At 43.0% G+C, this 18,817-nt stretch overlaps 1 protein-coding gene across 2 annotated transcripts in view; it reads left to right on the top strand.

The window, feature by feature from the left end:
• Positions 1–18,817, top strand: part of plxnb1b (plexin b1b) — a 70,713-nt gene that overhangs the window by 18,996 nt on the left and 32,900 nt on the right. The gene's annotated exons all lie outside the window — the stretch shown is intronic.

The following is an 18,817-nucleotide window of genomic DNA, read 5'->3' on the forward strand; positions in this document are numbered from 1 at the left end:
TATATGCAAGAACGATTAGCAAAAAAAACACCCAAACAACAACAACCAGAAGCCTTTTATTCTTCTGTTGTCATAAACGAGTTTAGTTTTCTTCTTCTGCACAGTCATACACCCCCACCCAGCCTCACGCCCAGCCTGCCCACTTCCCACCACAGTCAGCAGCTATTTAAAGTGGCTGCGGCTGTTCCATACTGCTGCGCCTGTGCCAAACCAGAAGCTGAGGCCGGGCGAACCGAAGCCTCCCTGCTGTGACGTGGAGATGATTGTTTTCATACTTGCCTTCCCAGGATCAGTCCCTCTGCCTTTGTGGTGTTGCTTTTCTTTTTTTTTTTTTTGCCTTCGCCGTGTGGATAGTGTTTTTCCTTTTAGCTGACCTTGGTTACATAAACTAACACTTGATCCCCCCTTCCATGTTTCTTCTCTCTGCCCTCGCCCTCCCCTCTCTTTCCTAATCCACCACTTCGCCAGCCTGCCTTCCTTTCAGAGCTCCCCACAAAGTGAAGAATTTTGATTATGCTGTGAAAGTTCAGTCTGGGTGATTAATTCCCAGGCTGCTGGAGCTTTGAGTGGCTGGTGTGAAGGTTCTGTCTTCTCATAACTTTTATTTCAGGGGAAGATATGATTTCAATATAATATGTGGTTGCGTTCCCACAGCAGGCAAATGCGCCCCATATCCGATTTTTTTTTTTCAAGGCAAGCTGAATGACCCAGTTCTGATCTTTTCACCCCTCTGCCCCCCCAAAAAATAAAACCCAATCTGTGCCACTTCTGTATGTGGAATTAAATCAGACGCATATTCGATTGTTTTCAAAGAGTCTGCTGCCTGAACGATCATGCCGAATTTTGTACGAGTTTTAAGTCACTGATATTAAGTCGTAATTCTGCAGCACAAGAAGCCAGATGGAATACGTCTGGATGCAAGCAAATGAAAATGATTATTATGAACTTCTGAAAGCAGTCTGTCAGTGAAGTGCATCACATCACAGTCATGGTTCAGACTCCAGGTTTTCTCTACAGAAGTTACAGTCAGTGCTCCACTGAAGGCCGTTTGCTGTTCTTTCTCTTCTTGGCTTCCTTCGTCTCGTTATGATCTTCTCACAATTCTGTCGGCTCCCGTTGCTGAATAAACATTCTTCTTCTGCGCGTGCGGGTCACGCTGGGGCCGTAAACCGTTCACACAGAGGTCTGACTGCGGACGCATTTATCTAGTTGTATGAACGACCATGTTTCTGGCCAGCCTGATTTATCTACGCTCATCGTTCATCCTTCCCCAATTTGAAGGCTACAGCGTTTATTTTTTGGCAATGTGCCCAATGAGAGTTTAGCTGTGGGTCGCCTCATTATTTTCAACCATTTACTTCCACATTTACTTGTCAGTGACTTATCATTTTTGTCTCTTCAATTCTCTGGAGAAACTTGTCATAGTGGAGACAAGCTAGAGAAATTAATTTTGATTTTTTGCACTTGTAGTACTCAAGGGGTAGAAAAAGTGGATTTTTTTTCTCCCATGTTGTGTCCCCTTTAATTTTGAAGTAATCCAGAGTTGTGAGGGTAGAGAGTATGAAAGTACCTGCAACAAATAAATAACTTTCAAAAGGCAAAACTGGTTGGAGGAAAAACTGTGTGATCTTCTAAATTTGAGGCTGTTGGTTATAATTTAATCTTTTCAACTATCCACTTCCCTTATAGCTATTATTTTGAGCTTTGAGGAGGCGTGTTAGGGGGCCACACACCAGTAATTTTATGTTTCTAGTTTTTATTTGACTTATACAAATTGAGATGTGTTGCACATATTTTTGTGGATGCAAATCAACAATAAAAATAACCGATTAAATAAAAAAAACAAAAAAAGGCAAAACTGAGACAAGAGATCCAGGGAAACAACAGGATTGCTTAGAAATGAACTAAAGGAAGTGTAACTAATTACTAGTGTGGATTTGCATGTTGGTGAATTGGTGTGTGATTGTTTGTGTGCACCAGTGGATCTGTTTTGCCGTGCAGAAGCACATGGAGTGGTTTTCATACGATGTCTGAGCTGGTTCTGAGTTGGTCTATTTTTAAAAAAGAAAAGTACTGATTTGTTTCCTCTCACACCCAAACCGTCGCCATGGCACCATGTCACGGCAACCTTAAGGTCTCCTCTGGTTAATGTTTAATCCTCCTGCTGTATGTTGAATTTCTGTCGACAAGTTTAAACCGGTTATCTCCCTTCATGACTTCATACCACTATCACCAGTCTGGTGTCAAAGTGCAGATTTAGACAACAACAGATTGTAGAGACAGTTTCACAGTGGCATCGGCTTGGTTGCTTTCTTTAACGATGGTTGTAGACTTGAACCGGAGACTAGCTAGTGTCTGGAAATAAGATGTGTGTGAGAAAGCCGTCGGCTGCTCTGTGAGGTGACCACGCTCCACCTGACGCAGACAAAACATGGACCCGTCTCCTACAAACAACGCTTCGAGAATTTATCATGAGATCAATGTGAAGTCGGTATGGGGAGGGGGATGTAAGATTCTTGTACAAGGTAGCATTTTTGAAAAGCATGAAAGTGGATTTTCTACAAGGGTACATGTATTTGAAACAGTAAAAGTCAAAGATAACTTCTTATGCTATAAGACGCTGCTTAATTTATCTGAGTTTCAGCCTGAGTCATTGTCTGAAACGGTTTACATTTACTTTTAGATTCACCGTTTCTCTTTATTCCCTCCCTCCCAGTGTCTAACATTACATCAGAACATTACCCAAATGAGATACGTGAAAGACCCGGAGCGGTCGACCTTGCTTATCTCTGGATGCACATTGAGACAAGGTGACTCTTCACGGAGCTAGACAGCCGCTACGCTCACAGCAAGCAGAACAATGTAATCAAATCATGTTGTGTAGCTCTCTGTACCGTTGATCCTTTTGGAACTGTCTTTCTGTGTCTGAACTGCACAAGCAATGGCTGAACTTCACATGACTTCCACAGAAGCAACCATCTGAGAGACGACGGTCTGTATCCTCGTTTCTGTGTCAAAGAAAACATTTGTTTACGACAACCTTTGTAGAGTCCGGTATCTCAGTCGCTGTCTGACCTTCACTTTCCTGGCTCTTTAATGAAAGCATGTCTGAGAGAGTTATTGTTTTATCTCCTCCTCACCATGGTGGAAAAAAAAAATCTGGCTTTATTAAGTTAGCATCGTCTTGTTACTTGTCTAATACGCCAGTAAAAGCCAAAACTCCATTGGTTTGTGTTTTGCTTTTAGGTTTTTTTGGACATCTGACATGACCATTACAAACCTGAGACATAAAGTTTATGGAATGAGCTTCTATAGTGTAATTCTACTCATAATGACAACTTAATGCACCGATTGCAGTTTTCTGGCTGATCGGCAATTGAGCTCTTTAAAAAGCCTGACTTGCCGATTCAGATTTGGGCTGATTCTGAAACTTGTGTATTTGTCTTGCCTAGCGATACATGAGCACACGTGTTATAGAGTTGAACCCACAACTTTCAAATTTTAAGATGACTTCTCCTCCTGCTAAGTCCCAGCTCCTCTAGAGGTGCTGTGGGTTATTTACATTTGCTCTCCTCCTGCTGAATCAACACAACTGCTATTCAAATGTCACAGCAATGACCCAACAATATCCCTCTCATGTTGCGTTGTGCATGCTCTCTGTTTGTGCTGGTGAAGATTTAGTTTTCAACAACTCTGGTTTGTGAGTTGGCGTCACACAGCGGCAATATGTCTCTGACTGAGAAAACCAATGTCCGAGTCCACAGTTAGATTTCAGGATCTCACACTGTCTACTGCAGCCGATGAAATTAAATAAACGGGAGCGCAGAAAACCGGAAAATGACATCATGTGAGGCGGAAAAGTGGTGAGCACACAATGAAAGGGGAAACCCTTCCTCTGCCCTGAATTTCTAAAAGAAATTGAGGAGCTCTAATTGTGGTCAGTTGAACCAACTCATCTGACTTTTTTTAGTGTGAAGAAACAGCAGCTCTGCTTCAGAGGACAGAAGTCCTCACCCTGCCTCTTAAAGTCTCACCTCTCTGTGTCCGTGTCTGTATATGAAAGCTACTCACTATCATTAGCTCAGCTGACCAGATCGCCACAGGGGGCGATAAAGTGGTGGCTCCTATACTGTCTACTCATAAGAATTGGAATAATAAGTAGTGAACTTAGAGAATATAAATAGTGATGTTCTTGAACACTTATTTGTACGTGTAGCTCAGTAGCTCCTGTTGTTTCTCCAACAGGAAATATACGTTTTCTACTTACTGGACACCAACACATTTAAAATGGAGCACAAAGATGCTACAGCTGTTTTATATATAATCAAACAAAGGTTCTGGAGAATAATGTTAGGTTTATAAAGTACTGCATTTCTAGATTACCTTTGCATCAGTGCTAGCAGCTGTGCTGGTGATGCTCTGTGTGTCATGGTCTGAAACTGGGAGACAGACGTGAAAAAAACAGACACACTGCAGACCGGAGCAAACAGTGATGTTTGTTGATAGTCTCTGGAAGGGTCAGGGTGTGGTTGGGTTCTGTGACTGGAGCTTCACACACACACACACACACACACACGCACACATAGCCCACTCACACACACACTTTTCAGTTTGAAGGTGTTCTGTCTAGGCCCATCGCTATAACAAATTTTGCTGGACGATAAATTGTCCCAGACTTTTATTGCTATAAGTGATGATGTTATTGTTTTGAGACCATTTTCAAGTCATATAGTAGCAACGGCAGAATGATGCAAGAATGTGTTCTTACATTTATAATAAAACGTATAAACTGTAAATTCTGTTGAACATTTTACTACTGGAACTGGAAGACATTTAAAATATCCCAAATAAATAAACAAAACAACAAATAAAATGAACTATAAAGTCTATGTAAGCAATATTGTCCATCAAAAAATGGCCAATTGAGACCAAAACACCAGACTGAAGTCTTTTATCATCCAGTCTTTGATAGAAAATAGATAAATCATGCAAATGGAAATTATTGAGCTCGTTTTAATTTATCATTCAGTTAACTGATTTAATGCTTATTGTGACAGGCCTAATTCTGTCATAAAGACCAAAGACCAAGCAGCCCCACATCATGAACCTGTGGGTTTGTCGTTTCAGGAAAACATCGTCCAAATGGGATCTCTGATTTCTGACGTTCCATGTCACAATTTTTTATGTCACTGTTTTATTTACCCCATGTTGCAAGCAAAACTATTCTGTAGAAGATGAGTTTGGATGAAAGCGGAGCTTGGTTCTTCAGCCTGAGAACTTGAGATGGTTATCTAGTAGAGATGGACTGATTCACATGCCTCCAGGCCGTCTTTCTAGGAACATCGATGCATTCTCTGTACAGAATGTTCATGGCCCTTGATGTCCTTGTTTTTCTGACTGGGTTGTTCAGGATCTCAGTGTATCACCTTCTACAATAGATGTTTTTTCTTCTGTTCCGATCCTATTGCGATAGGCCAGCTCTTCTCTCTGGTCAGTTCTCTAAAACATAACAAGGCCAGATAAAAACAGGGAATGCTCTTCTTCTTGCTGCTAACATGCTTTGTTTTCCTTTCTCTGGATAAAAGTGAGGTGCTGAGCCTTCAGCTTGCTGACGGTTAACATGTTGCTGCAGGCAATAGGAAAACATTCCCCTTTGTAGTTGCTGCACCTGCGCTTAACCACCTGGCAGCTAAACATTAAATTGCCTGAATAAACAGACACTGATCCTCTTCAAAAAAAAGAAAAGAAAAAAGGAGTTGTTAGAAATTGTGCGAAGCTCGGATTGCATCCAAAAGGCACAGCGGTACGCAAAAATCCAAATTTATTCATAAATGTATTGGCGCCTTTCCCAGGAGTGTCCTCTACCCCCACCTGGTGTAACGAACCACCTGATGCGTCACTAACTGAACCAGCGAGCAGCGAATGGGGGCTGTTTCTTTATGTAGTTGTTCTTCCTTTGAAACATGAAAAGATCGTGCAGAGAAATGTTCACACAGTTTAATTAAAGCCACCTCAGCACGCACCAGATGTGGGCAGAGTACCTAAGACGAGCACTACTTACATATTTTTACTCAAGGAAAAGAAAAAAGTAGTAGTAAATTTAAACATTGCATAATCAGATGGACCAAAATATAAAGTTAAGTGGAAACGTTGGTGTTTAAAGGACGAAAATAACAATTCATATAAGTAACAAAATTCAAATAAATTTTTTTCAACATAACTAATTTATAAAACTTTAACACAAACTGCGGCTGTGTGTCTGTCTGGTGAATGTTTGGTTAAAACATGTTTGTTCTTCATTCAGTGGGTCGAGAATCCAGACATTTTACTCAAGTAAGAGAAGAGATACTTCATACTAAAATTATTCAAGTAATTTTACTATGAAGTTCTTCATAGTAAAAATTTAAAAAATGTTTCTCAAGTAAATGTAATGGAGTAAATGTAACTACGGTAGTTACTATCAAACTCTGGCGCACACAGCGTCTTCCCAGCCTCCCTGGGAAGTGGGGGCTCCACGTCAAATGAAACCACTGATACGTTTCGATTCCTCCACAACGGTTGTACGTCAAACCTCTGATCTCCTTATTATTAAAACATCCACCAGAAATGCATGTTTGTCACCGTTTCATTCTCTCCTGTGGGGAAGTATTCATGGCACATCGTCTCATGTTCTCGCCTCATTCTTTTCACTCAAAACTCCCCACACAACAACCCATAAAGACAAAGTGAACACATTCATTTTTTTATTTTTATTGTTTTCTACAAATGTATATATATATATATATAAATTTTATCCCATCTGCAGAGGTATTCATGGTATCTGTCATTATGGTTAAAATTGAGCTGAGGTTCATTGTCTGATCGTTTCTACAGTTTCTACTTGTGGTGAATCCAGCTGATTGGACAGGTTATTGAAAGGCTAACATCTGTCTATATGAGGCCAGAACACAATGTAAGCATGAAGACACAGGAATCGTCTGTAATGTCAGACAGGATTGTTTCAAGGCACAATCTGGGGAAAGTTTCAGCTGCTTTGGAGGTCCGAAAGAGCCCAGTGGGTTCCATCATCTGTATGTGGCCAGAGGAAGGTCCGCTTGGAGGTTTCCAGAAACTCCACTCCACACCTGATTCATCTTTGTCACTGAGGATTCACTACAGAGGAACACTGCCAGTTTGAGGATTTGTTTTTTGAGGAACCTAACTCAACCCTCCTACTGATCCACTGACTTTATTCTGTGCTTGTCATAGTATGATCTGTGTTTTGTACTACTTTGATCCTGGATCATGCATGCTGTTGTTTGGAGGTAATTATTTTTATGATTGAAGTGTTTATTCTAGAATCTCGTTAGTTTTTTATTCATCTTTGCTATCCGGTTAGAAGAACTCCAGCCGAGCTCCTTCGTATACTTTTTCGGCTCCACATGTTCAGAAACAAACTTGCTTCCATAAGCAACACACCCCTGATGTTTTATGAAAGCAACACTATGGAAAAGCAGCATTAAGCTGGCCGGACCACAAAGGGACTCTTTGTGCTCCCGTGGGTTTTTACACGCAGCCTTCAGCGAGGGGCAGACAACACAGCAAAGCCAGACTAACATTTACCCTTCACTCCCTGCACTGCCCTTGTTATTGCCCTGGCAGACACAGAAAGGAGCCTTTATTTACGTCTACATGCGTATGCGTCTTGTGTGAGTGTGTGTAAGCTCGGGCAGGCTTTTCACAAGAGCATGCTGCTATCTCCATAGTGTGAAAACCACCTATTCGGGACCGAAGGGCGGAAAGGAGCTTTGGTCCAGTCGTATGTTTGCAGCAGCAGCTGACCGTTTATCAGAAAGAGGCCGGTGTTGTGAGGGAAAAGAGGATTAGAGCTCTGAGTTTCTGCAGGTGAAAGACAGAATGCGTGGCTTTACATTCCTGAACCGCACCATGAGTTCAGGACATTCATATGCTGAGTGGAAATGTATATTACATACATAGTACTGGGGGCAATTATTCACCACCTTGCAGATCCAGTGTTTTTACTTTTTGAAATGAAGATGACTGGAATAATAATGTTTTCAAATGGTGTTGTTTAAGAGGAAAGAGCTAACTAGACAACCTGGCTGTGTGTGAGAGGAACTGGTTGTGACATCAACTAGAAATGACTTCCTTAAAGTCGTACCACAGCATCTTCAAAGGATCCCTTGACTAGGCCACATTAAACCTCTGCTCAGCAATGATTAGCAGTTTTCCCCTATCAAATGCACAAGAGGCAACCTGGAATGCTTTTAGCTAACCCAAAATGAACCAACACCAGTGAGATTCTCCAGTTTTTCTTAGTGCTTCACACAAGATCAAACCCTGAATTTAAAATCTTTCGAGCACCACCCTTGGTTCTTAGACACCCACCACGTTCTGTTATTTGGGTTTTCTCTCTCTGTCTTTGCTTTCTTTCTACCAGTTCTACACTAAGGCTCTCCCAGACTTTATCCAAGGTGTCGAAGTTGGTTCTTCTTAATGTAGTCATGCAACAAAAGTTACTTCATTATGTTCGCAGGGAGGCGTCATTCCTCCCCTTAGTCACTGGGTGAAGTGTTAGGACAGAGCTCTGTCCGATGACTTGTTTGATCGGTCAGATGTTTGCTGACATGTTTTATGCAGAAATGGCATTGGACAGCCATGTTGATCTTTCACTTCAGTTAATCCGCTTCCACTTGCTAGTTATTGTGTCTTGACGACATGAATACTTTTGATGAGTATTTATCTTGTACATTTGTACTTAAAAGATTGTCAAAGGACAAAAAAACTCCTGGATGGAAATTTTGCGGTTGTCTGCATAAAGGTGTGGCCCTCTCTTTGCGGCCTCTTCCTGATGCTTTGGGCTTGATGTACACTGAAGCAGGAGGTGTGTCCCCGGGTGGTCTGCGCCGTGGGTGTGAGTACGATTGACCGTGAGTCAACTGTTCATCTTCGGATGAATTATGGAAGGGCCTAAAGTCCATCAGGGTGACTGGCCACTGTCCCACACTCCCAGACATTTTCTTATCCCATTTCCAAAAGAGGAATTTTTCTTCTCAGCGACACAAAGTGCTTGTTAGCTTTCGTTGTGTGAAATACCTGAAAAAAGTGAAAACTTTTGGTATACCCATACCAAAAATAACATAATACTGTTATTCACTGCACAGATGGAAAAGGGAAGCAATAAAATAAAAACTGCATCTGGGTTTTCTCCTTGTACTTTGTCTGTGAAAAACCTCTGGCTTTATTCTGATAATGTGTGCATAGTTCTGCTTCCCATAATGAGCATGTCAAAACACAGGCTATAATTTGCCTGTGAGGACATTGACTCATGAAAGCCTAAATATGCACCGGGATAAGTGGGTGTGTATGGGTGTGTGGGGGTGGGTGTGTGGAGGCACACACATTCAGACACACTCATTCTCCCACTCCCATCCCATGACTTCACTGTTTTTATGAGCTTGAAGGTCCAGAAAAGTTCTCAGACTTTAGTTTCTCTTGTTTGATCAGAAAGCTTTCCACTCTGGCTGGATTAAAGTTTGCCTTCAGGCCTTTTCTGTCTTATTTTTTTCAAATTTTGTTAAGTAAATAAATGACAAAAATATTTAAACATCTACCAGAGTATACTCTGTAGATGGTTTATTAGACCATCTACAGAGTACCACTACCAACTGAACCGCCGCTAAGTGCAGGAAACTCACAGCCTGCACCAGCCAGCTAGTCCTCCAAGTCTTCTTTAATCCCACGCTGCATGGGTACAAGATGGCCAACAATCTGGAAACACATTTGGTCCAACAAGGCTAGGAGCATACAGCTGTGGCCACAACTATTCTAAGATCTGCTGTGGGCAGTACAAGAGCTGGTGGGACACAGTGAACCAGTGTCAGAGGTTGTGTTTAGTCAATTTGCCACAGGATAACTGCCAACCCGCCTACTGGGGCCACTGGCGGATCAGAAGAGCTTTTGACTTCAAAGACCAGTCCTATTTTTTCCTTTATTTTCTTCTTGCTTATTGTACTGACAATTTTTAACAATCGTCATTGAATAATAGGTGTATTTGACCACATTCAGAAGGAAAACTGACAGCCAAAGTTTCAAATTTAATGATAGTTGCTGTCAGATTCTATATTTCTGGCCAAATGCAATCAGAGAAAAATCCGATGTGATTGTCTCTCACAGAACCTAGGACTGGATCCATGTGAAGACCCATTCAACGCGTTCTGATCTGAAATCCAAACATCTAACCACAGTTCTACTTCATTCCTATTGACCATCAGAGGCGGCGCTTCAAGCATTGAATGATTGTTCTTGTGCATGTGCAAGTCGAGTGTTAATCACAACAGAGTCACCTGTGGCCTGTCGGTGACCCATCTGACTCTGTGTGGTCACATGATCCTTGGCGCACAATCCCTTTTATTCTTCTCACACACAGATGTATTGACTGCAGGTGTGGTTATGCGAAGTTGGTAGCATCTGTGTTTACCACTGTTGTTTTATCTGCTTGTGGCTAGTAGCCTCATGATTGAGTAGGAGCTGCACAGCAAAGCTGGTTGCCGCCGGAACAGTCAACATGCAGAAAGCGACCTGCTGGGGCTGCACCTTCGGTCCCGGCAAAGTGGGTCTGACGAACCAGTTCGAGGAAGTTATCCATTGGAGTGGATCATCTCACTACTAAGTTGCCCCAATGAAGGCCCTCCTCCAGGCTGATGGTGGTCGCAGCGTGGCTCTCCTTTCTGAGCAGGATGGAGCATCGGTCACTGGTGATGATGCCGTTTCAGTGGCAGCCTCTGGTACCTATTTCTTTGAGAACCTTCCGGAGATGGATTCCAGGGCCTCTGGTTCTGACTTCAATGCCCCCCAGAAGGATGCTGGGAGGTCAGTTACAGCCACAATCAGAATGGGTCTTGCTCTTTTGCATCTAGATGTTCAGCGGTCCCAGTCTGCAGTTTCTAGCTCCTTCTTTCTGTACAGCAAGTCTGACTTTGCTTTTGTCGATCCTCTCTCAGAGGAGTACATACGGGAACTGCATGCCCGTTGATCGGACACCAAGGCTTTTTCACATTTGCTGACAGATGGCAGGGCCCTGTCGGCCATGCAGGAGTTGCCCAGAGTTGGTTTGGGGCAAATGCCAGCTTTGGAACCAGGCATTATCTCCCTTCTTATTCCGCCGGATGAGGCTTTGCGGCCTAATGCCTGTTGTCCGTGGCCTTAGCATCGTATTACGGATGACCTTCTCTGCCATGAGACTCCAGGGCCTACAATGGTCAGACTGGGAATTCCCTCTCCTATCTGATGCTGGCCTTGTCCTCCTCTTTGGAATTTATTCCATTTGACCACAAAGGTCTGGTTCATGTGTCTCTGTAGGCCTTTGATCTTTTGACCAGGGAGCTTGAACATATGCTGTCCACACTTGTCTATGCTCTCTGCCAGGTCTGGCTGGCGCAGTTGCCACTTACTGAGCCTTGTAGGAGAACCCTACAGGCCCTTCCTGTGCTTCGGGTAGAAGTATTTGGCTCTTTAATCGTATAGCCCAGGCCTCTCAAATGAGGTGTGGAAATGTCTGGAGCAAACTCGTAGATAACTTTGGATGTTGGAGAACGTAATATCAGGACGTCTCACCGTTGATACCCAGGACATTGTCTCCTTTTTGTTAGCTCCATTAGCTTAGCCTCCTCGCATTGTTTACAGGCAGAAAATAAGTGAAACGAAAGTCCGTTTTCCATCTTTTTACCGTTTCGGTGGTGTGATCGGACATTACATCCAGTAATGCAGCAAGTTTGTACCATTGCAAAACAATTTTAAGTAACTTAAAATATTCAAAAATTCTAAATATCTGTGAGACAGTCGGTTATGTTTATGGCCATACTATATGGCGCTCAGATCCCTCCACCTAGAGCAGTGACGTCACACTCCAAAGCTCTATAACAACAAAATCCTGCAGCCAAACTTCTTCAAAAGTACCAACCTGCCTTTTGCCCCGTTCTGGTCTGAACAATCCAGGAAGTGAGCAGGGAATAAAGATGCTGCAGAGGGAGGAAACACATGAACTCTGCTGGTCGGAGTTCAGAAGACAGAGACGGACCACAAGTCCTGTGGATGTGTTCTGTCAGGAGTCCAGGCCCAACCGGCCACACCAGCGCCATCGCTTTAGGACTATAAAGTTTAAGTGCCGTGAGAACTTCCTACCCACTCGGAGGTGAGTGGCTCTCCTGGCATGACTGCGCCACGGCTCACACTTGGTTCTCCTTGTGTTTTAGTCCTGTTTTCTGAACAGATCCCAGGATGGCTGTTTTCCACTTCCTCCTCTTCATCAACTGGGTAAAAACGGTTGCCGTTCAGATGAGCAGCAGTTGTTCACCATGGCTCTATAAATAAGTCGTCAGCCAGCTCCAACAGATTGACTGATGCTGCAGCTGCACCAGCTCAGCGTTGGCATGGCAACGCCTGCTAATACCTTTAAACATGGCAAGAGGGCAGGGGGGCGTTAAAAGTTTATCTGGAGCTCCTAACTATACGCTGCACCGTAAACGTCCCATGTGTTCTCTTATACAGATGTCAGAAATTGATACCTCACTAATGCACTAGTGGATCATTTCTTTATTATTGGTTTTGGATCCTTGAACACTAACCAATTTTTTTTTATATATCTCTGCCCAGGGGTCAAATGTCGGGTTGAGCAGCTCAAAAATACTAACCATTGCTTTAATGCCATCTTTACTCCTCTGACGTGACTTTGGAGCTGTAACTTGAAGCTGTGTACCTTTGTGCATGAGGACTGTTCCTCTGGTGCGCCTCTCATTCTGGTGCCGTTCCTGCTGTGAAGCAGCAGTGTTTTCAGTGCCGCTTCAGGAGAGGGACTGAAGGGATTGAAGCAACATTTTAAGCATTCTCACACTCAAAGCTTTGTTGTTTGGTGACCCAAATATCAATCAGTTCTGGTATTAAAGGCTGTTTCGCATCTTTGTTTCACCATAGCAAACCTAAATGAACAATAACACAGAGACTGAGCACATTTCTAATATTCTGAGTGTGGTCTGTTTCAATAATGGTCCCATTAATTGCCAATTTCTTTAGGAACAATCAAGATTTGAGTTTGTTCTACAAAAAAAACAAAAAACCTAGCTCTTCTTACATTTAGCATTTTGAGCAATGTCATTTGTGTTCAAACTTCTACTGTCATGAGACTCTGACTGGCTAAATATACTGTAATGCTATAATGCAAATTCAAAGCCCTTTAAATATCTTACATAAAAACTATTTCTATTTCTATTGCACACACTGGTGCTCCAACAATGTACAGTGTAGCCATGGAGGATGTTTTTAGTTCCCAGAGTCTGGACTATAGACAATGGACCCTCTGGTTTTCTACAGCATTGCATTGATTGTATCTGCATCTAACTTGCTCATTCAGTTTTTCTTGAAACATTGTTTTTTTCTATTTCTATGGAAAAGTGGCACTCTCAATTTCAGAGTGCAATGTATTTTCCTTTAACATTTGAGCGGTTGTTGACGCTCATCGCAGCGCTTCAGGTAAAGTCCGGCATTGAGAACTCCTGCTGTGCTGACCATGGGAGCTGTGATATGATGGCTCAGTATGGATTTCAATGCTGTTGTTGTTTTTCCACCTTGTTTACTACCAATCAGAAGAACCTGCATGCTTGTTCGAACCACGTCAGGTAGCTTTCCATGCTAGCGCAGCAGCCGTCATCTCGGGGTCCTCCCTCCTTCTCGCCAACTCAGTAAAACTTTAACTCAATCTTGTAGCTATTGTTTTTGTCATTGCTGAGCCTTAGCTTAAGCACACAGTGTTAGCCCAGATACTACTGTAGCAGCGACAGGTCCCCTGTGACTGCCCAATTCAATTCAGCTCATTTAGAACGCAACAATTCGCAACAAATGGTCGGTTCAATTCCATCTTATTCCATCTGATCAGTTATCAAACCGGGCAGTCGGGTTAAACGGGGGTTCTGTCTGAGGAAACCCAGCAGGTTGCACGGAGTCCTGACTTGCAGCCTTTTCTCGTCTTGGACCGGCATGTAGCCACCGCCGTCAGCTGAGTGGCGTTGTGTCTAATGGTTACGTAGTGATGGTAACAGCTGCTGTGGTTCAGCACATCTGTGTGGAGCAGAAAGCGCAGGAGGGTGATTACTAGTGTCTGTGTAACTGTACACCATGGGCTGTCGCAGCTACTAAAGCATAAACTCTGTTTGTTGATAAAAGGACTGATTAGAAATGTCTGTGTTTACTTATGGCCACATTGTGTGTGTGGGTGTGCATATGCGTGTGTCAGCTTTCCCTCTACAATAAGGACTAGGGCCCTTCATGGGATTATGTATGCACCCTGTAATGTTGCTAATTAGAAATCCCCCCCCCCACTCACTGTGAGTGGGTGTTGAATTGTGGGTAATTAATGGCTCCCTCATCCTCCTCTTCCTTCGCTACCTCTCCCTCTCTCTGGTTCCTTTTCAGGAGTCACATTCCATCAGTGCTCGGTGACCTCTGAATCCTGCTGCCACTTGTTTCTATGGGTTCTGAAAAAGTTCTTAATGTCTTTATGACCATTACTCTGCCGGGTGTTTGGCTCTTTGGCCGTTGTCGGTCACCCTCCCCGAAGATGTTCTCGTTTGTCTGTCAGTTTGAGGGAAAGCTGAAAGAGCCTGACCCGGTGGAGTCGGTGAAGTGGATGATGCCTCGGTTTAATGTGCCTCCCAGGAATGCTTGTTAGTGTCGTTTGGCAGATTCCTGCTCGACATTACGCTGCTGGTCAAACCTGTCTGCCACCGAATGCATGGAGCTACACTTTACAGCTGGAAGCTTGAAGGGAAGGCGTCTGAAACTGGAGTCATTTTACAGGGACATGTCCCCCAGGATGTACTGTGTGTCTAGTGTTTCTCTAAACTTCCCAGATCACAGTTCAACACATACACATGTTCAGTGGCACTGAAAAGCTTTTTTTTCTTTTTTTCTTATTTTAGGTTTTTGTCACGTTAAAAAAGGATGCCAATCTAAGTAATTTTGGAAGTCATTCTAAATACAATGTGACATTTATCCTGCTAAATGGATAAATAACCTGAAAATGCATTCTAACCTTTCCAAGTGGCTTAACGTTATCTTCTCTAAACTTTTGAACAGACATGTCCAACAGTTTGACTCCTGGATCCACCAGTAAATGTTCATTTTTAAACAAAACCAGTCTTTCGACAACCCTGCTGTCCATGTTTTGACATCCAGAGGCCCAGGTGACACTTAGCAAGAGATTAACATCACCATGCCATGGTGGGGCTTCAAACAGGATGCTGAGCTTAGTGTCAGAGTGTCATCTGTAGTTTTGAGTTTCTGTTTGAGGTGGAATTATGTGCCGTAACCAAGAACTTTGATTGGTTAAGTTAGTGCTATTTTTCCCCCTGAGCTTCTATGTACATGTCTTAAGTTTGTATTTTGTGGGCTGTAAAAGGAGATTATAGAAGAATAGTTTCAAAATACTGTTCTCTTTGAAGGCATCTTGTTAGCTTGATCTCCTTCAGAGCGATTGTTTCTGTTCTCTCTTGATTGAGCAGATCCTCTGCTCCCGTTTGAGTCTCTGTCTTTGGACAGAAGTAAAACCAGCGCTCTCCTAACCAAAATGCTCTCTCTGCTTGCTGGTGTTTTCGGCTTTAACCTGTGGTAATCTGTCATAAAAACAGTGTGTGATCACTGTGATGCCTCCACCCGTTTTGTTCGTAGATTTTTCTTCACAACTAGCAGAGGCCACCGCAGGCTGTTTCTGACCCCTGACCTCTAGAAGGACAATAGATTTTTTTTTTCTCAGTTGTTGAAACGGGCAGTAGATGTGTGAAGTAGAGCACATCTGCAAGCAAGACCTTTGTTGAAGTTTGAGGGCAAAGTTTGAAGGAGGAGCAGGATGCCCTCTGAAAGTTAAAATCCTTTTTAAAAATCCATGCTCCTGATGCTGGGTTACAGTTCTACAGCTCCATAATATTCAGGTAATTAGTACCTGAATATTTGTTTTTCATTCTTTTGAAAATCCTTTCCAACTTCCTTCCATTCCAAACTACTTGGTTTGATTGTTTGGGGAAAGTCCTCGTGTCAATTAACTTTCCAGTCAGGCTCCTCTCTGCTTTCTCAGCTTCTAGTCTTTCTTGTAATCAAACGGCCAATCCTGTGAGTCTCCGCAGTTCGGACTCTGCTGACACAAGAGGCATCCTCTGACAACAGACGTTAATGCCTCTTCCAGGAGGATCAAAGGAACCTTCCTGTTTAGATTTCATTATTTTGGAATGTTGTCTGGTAATCAAGAGGCTCCAGCTCCCTGTCTTTGCTCATGCAGCGATTGGACGCTCATATACTTTTCCATTTTTTTGGATGGGGTTTGGGGAGACGGGGGCCTTTGGCCTCTTGCCAAGCTGTTACCCTGATTCCCACATTCAGAAGATTTACCCCAACAAAGCAGGCATTCTAATGCCCTGTGTGGCAGAGAATGAACTCTGTGCATGTGTGTGTGTGTGTGTGTGTGTGTGTGTGTGTGTGTGTGTGTGTGTGTCTGTGCATGTGCGTTGCATGAGTAAGCTCTCCACTGCTGGGATGAATGGTGTCCTTTTCAGACATTCTTTTTTCTTTTTTCAACTTTTGTCCAGCTCCTCATCCTATGAGCTTTCAGCAGATCTGCCTGAACTTGTAAGAAATCCATTTTGCAAGTGATGGAATGCCGAAAGGCAAAGGAAATCACGTTGGGAAAGTTGGAAACGGGGGGTGGGGAATGATGTGCTCTATGTGTCTAGTTTAGATAGAAAAGGAAAATTTAGTGCAATTTAGCTGTCACAGCCAGGCACCATCCTGTGCCGTTTCCCTGCGTTAACATAAAACCGCACACTTAGGTGTCAAAACAGAGATGATCTCTTCAGCTTCCCTTCCTAATCTTCTAATTTACTTCTTGTTCTTTTCCAGGAATACCAAGGTTATAATTTAGTTAGCGACTAATACCCATCCAGTGGGTGCTTTTCACACAGTTTCTGCAGGTCATATCAACTGAAATGTATGACCTTTTTAAATCGGGGTGCACTGATTTATTGGTGCCGATTTTCTTTATTTTGGGAAATCGGTGATCAGCTTCCAAAATAGGAGGAGCCTATCTTATCCCCTGATCTTATCTACCTCCGCAAAGGTCCAAAAATCAGCCTCTGTCCTCTGGAGTCAAGTTCCATCCTTACTGATGGAACTTGACTCCAGAGTCGTGTTTTGATTATTGATTCTATGTTGCATTGTGTTTCTGTGTTTGAAATGATGTAAAGCACTTTGAAATGCCTTGGTGCTGAAATGTGCTATACAAATAAAATTTGATTGATTGATTGATTGATTCTGTTCTCCCGTGAGAGAGGTTTGACTGACACACCGGCCCACCAGATCATGTCTGCACATTTGCAGTTAACAACAGTCGCCCCACTGTTGCAACTCAGCAGCTTTCTTGCTGTATTTAGCAACTTTTCAGACAAAAAAAATTGGTATCGGCCAAAATCAGAATCGGCTGGTCGGCCTTTTTAAAGATTGGAGATCGGCAATCAGCCAGAAAACTGCAACCGGTGCACCACTTCTTTATAAGACTATTATGAATGACATTTAATACTTATGTCACAAAAGAAATCTGTGTACTAGATAGTTTCTCATTTTTCCGAGCAGCTGCGTGTACATGAGCTGAGTGTGTGTGCTCTAACACATCACGGGCCCTGTCTAAAGGGCCACCTTCCCACCAGGCAGTTCCTCTGCAGAGAGCTGGAAATGAAATGCATTGAACCGTCAGAGTGAAGTGTGTTAAGCTTGGTTCACACAACTAGATAGTTACGCTGACTTTTTGAGCCGATCTCCCCCATCTGACAATCTGAAGGACTCCCCCCATTATGGCGATGGCTCTAAAGATAATCGTAAGAGATCTTCCATTGACTAGTGTCCAGAGTGATCTGGTATGCTCAGACCAGATCTGAGATGGGACTGCTCCCATGGTGTTCCCCCATGAGGACAAATGGGAACGCATCCTGCTGAATGTGACATGTGGGCAATCAGAAAGCGAGGAGACGGGACCACAGAGAGGAATCCAAAGTACAGAAGACAAAAAACTGCACTGTCAATGTGCAGTTGTTTTGCTAACAATAGTCCACAAACTATCTGTTGGCTTCTTCCTTGTTGGTCATTTTTACTTACTCTGAACTCAGCAGCTTAGCGAGATTTCCCGTCTGACAACTGAACATTCTTGATTGAAATCTCTGTGTGGTGTGTTGTCTTTGCTGTTTGGCTTGTCCAAACCTATTGTCTTAAATGCTTCTTTATCAGCATGTTTCTCTCAAGTTTTAGATGACTGTAAAATCTTGCAGAATCTTTGTGAATAAGGGAGATATCCCTCTTTGTTTGCTTTGGGTGAGATCCACATGCAGGACAGATGTGTGCTAAATTCAATTAAATCTTTTTCTAGAGCAGCATTTTTACAGTTAATGTCTCGAGGAACAACAGCTGAAATAACAGCAAATAATGCAGTTTGAAGAGAAGGAGCAGAAATGAGGAAGAGTGAGGAAAGTGGTTAGTTTTCCTTACTCTCCAGTAGTCTAAGCCTATAGCAACATGAACGACTACAAAGATGGCGCCAGATAATCTCATCCAGAGCTGATGTGCTTGAAGAGGTATCATGGGAAACTGTGTTTTTGGTTGTTGTAGTGTTCTGCCCCTTCTCGACTTAAAATCCTGTCTGAACAGGGTACGAAAATGCTATGAATGAAGTCCAGGGGGGGAAAACCTGAAGTAGTTTAAACATGACATAACTCTGGGCTTTGGTTAT

Source organism: Gambusia affinis, linkage group LG07 (assembly GCF_019740435.1).
Source record: "Gambusia affinis linkage group LG07, SWU_Gaff_1.0, whole genome shotgun sequence".
In the NCBI taxonomy this organism is placed as follows: Eukaryota; Metazoa; Chordata; class Actinopteri; order Cyprinodontiformes; family Poeciliidae; genus Gambusia; species Gambusia affinis.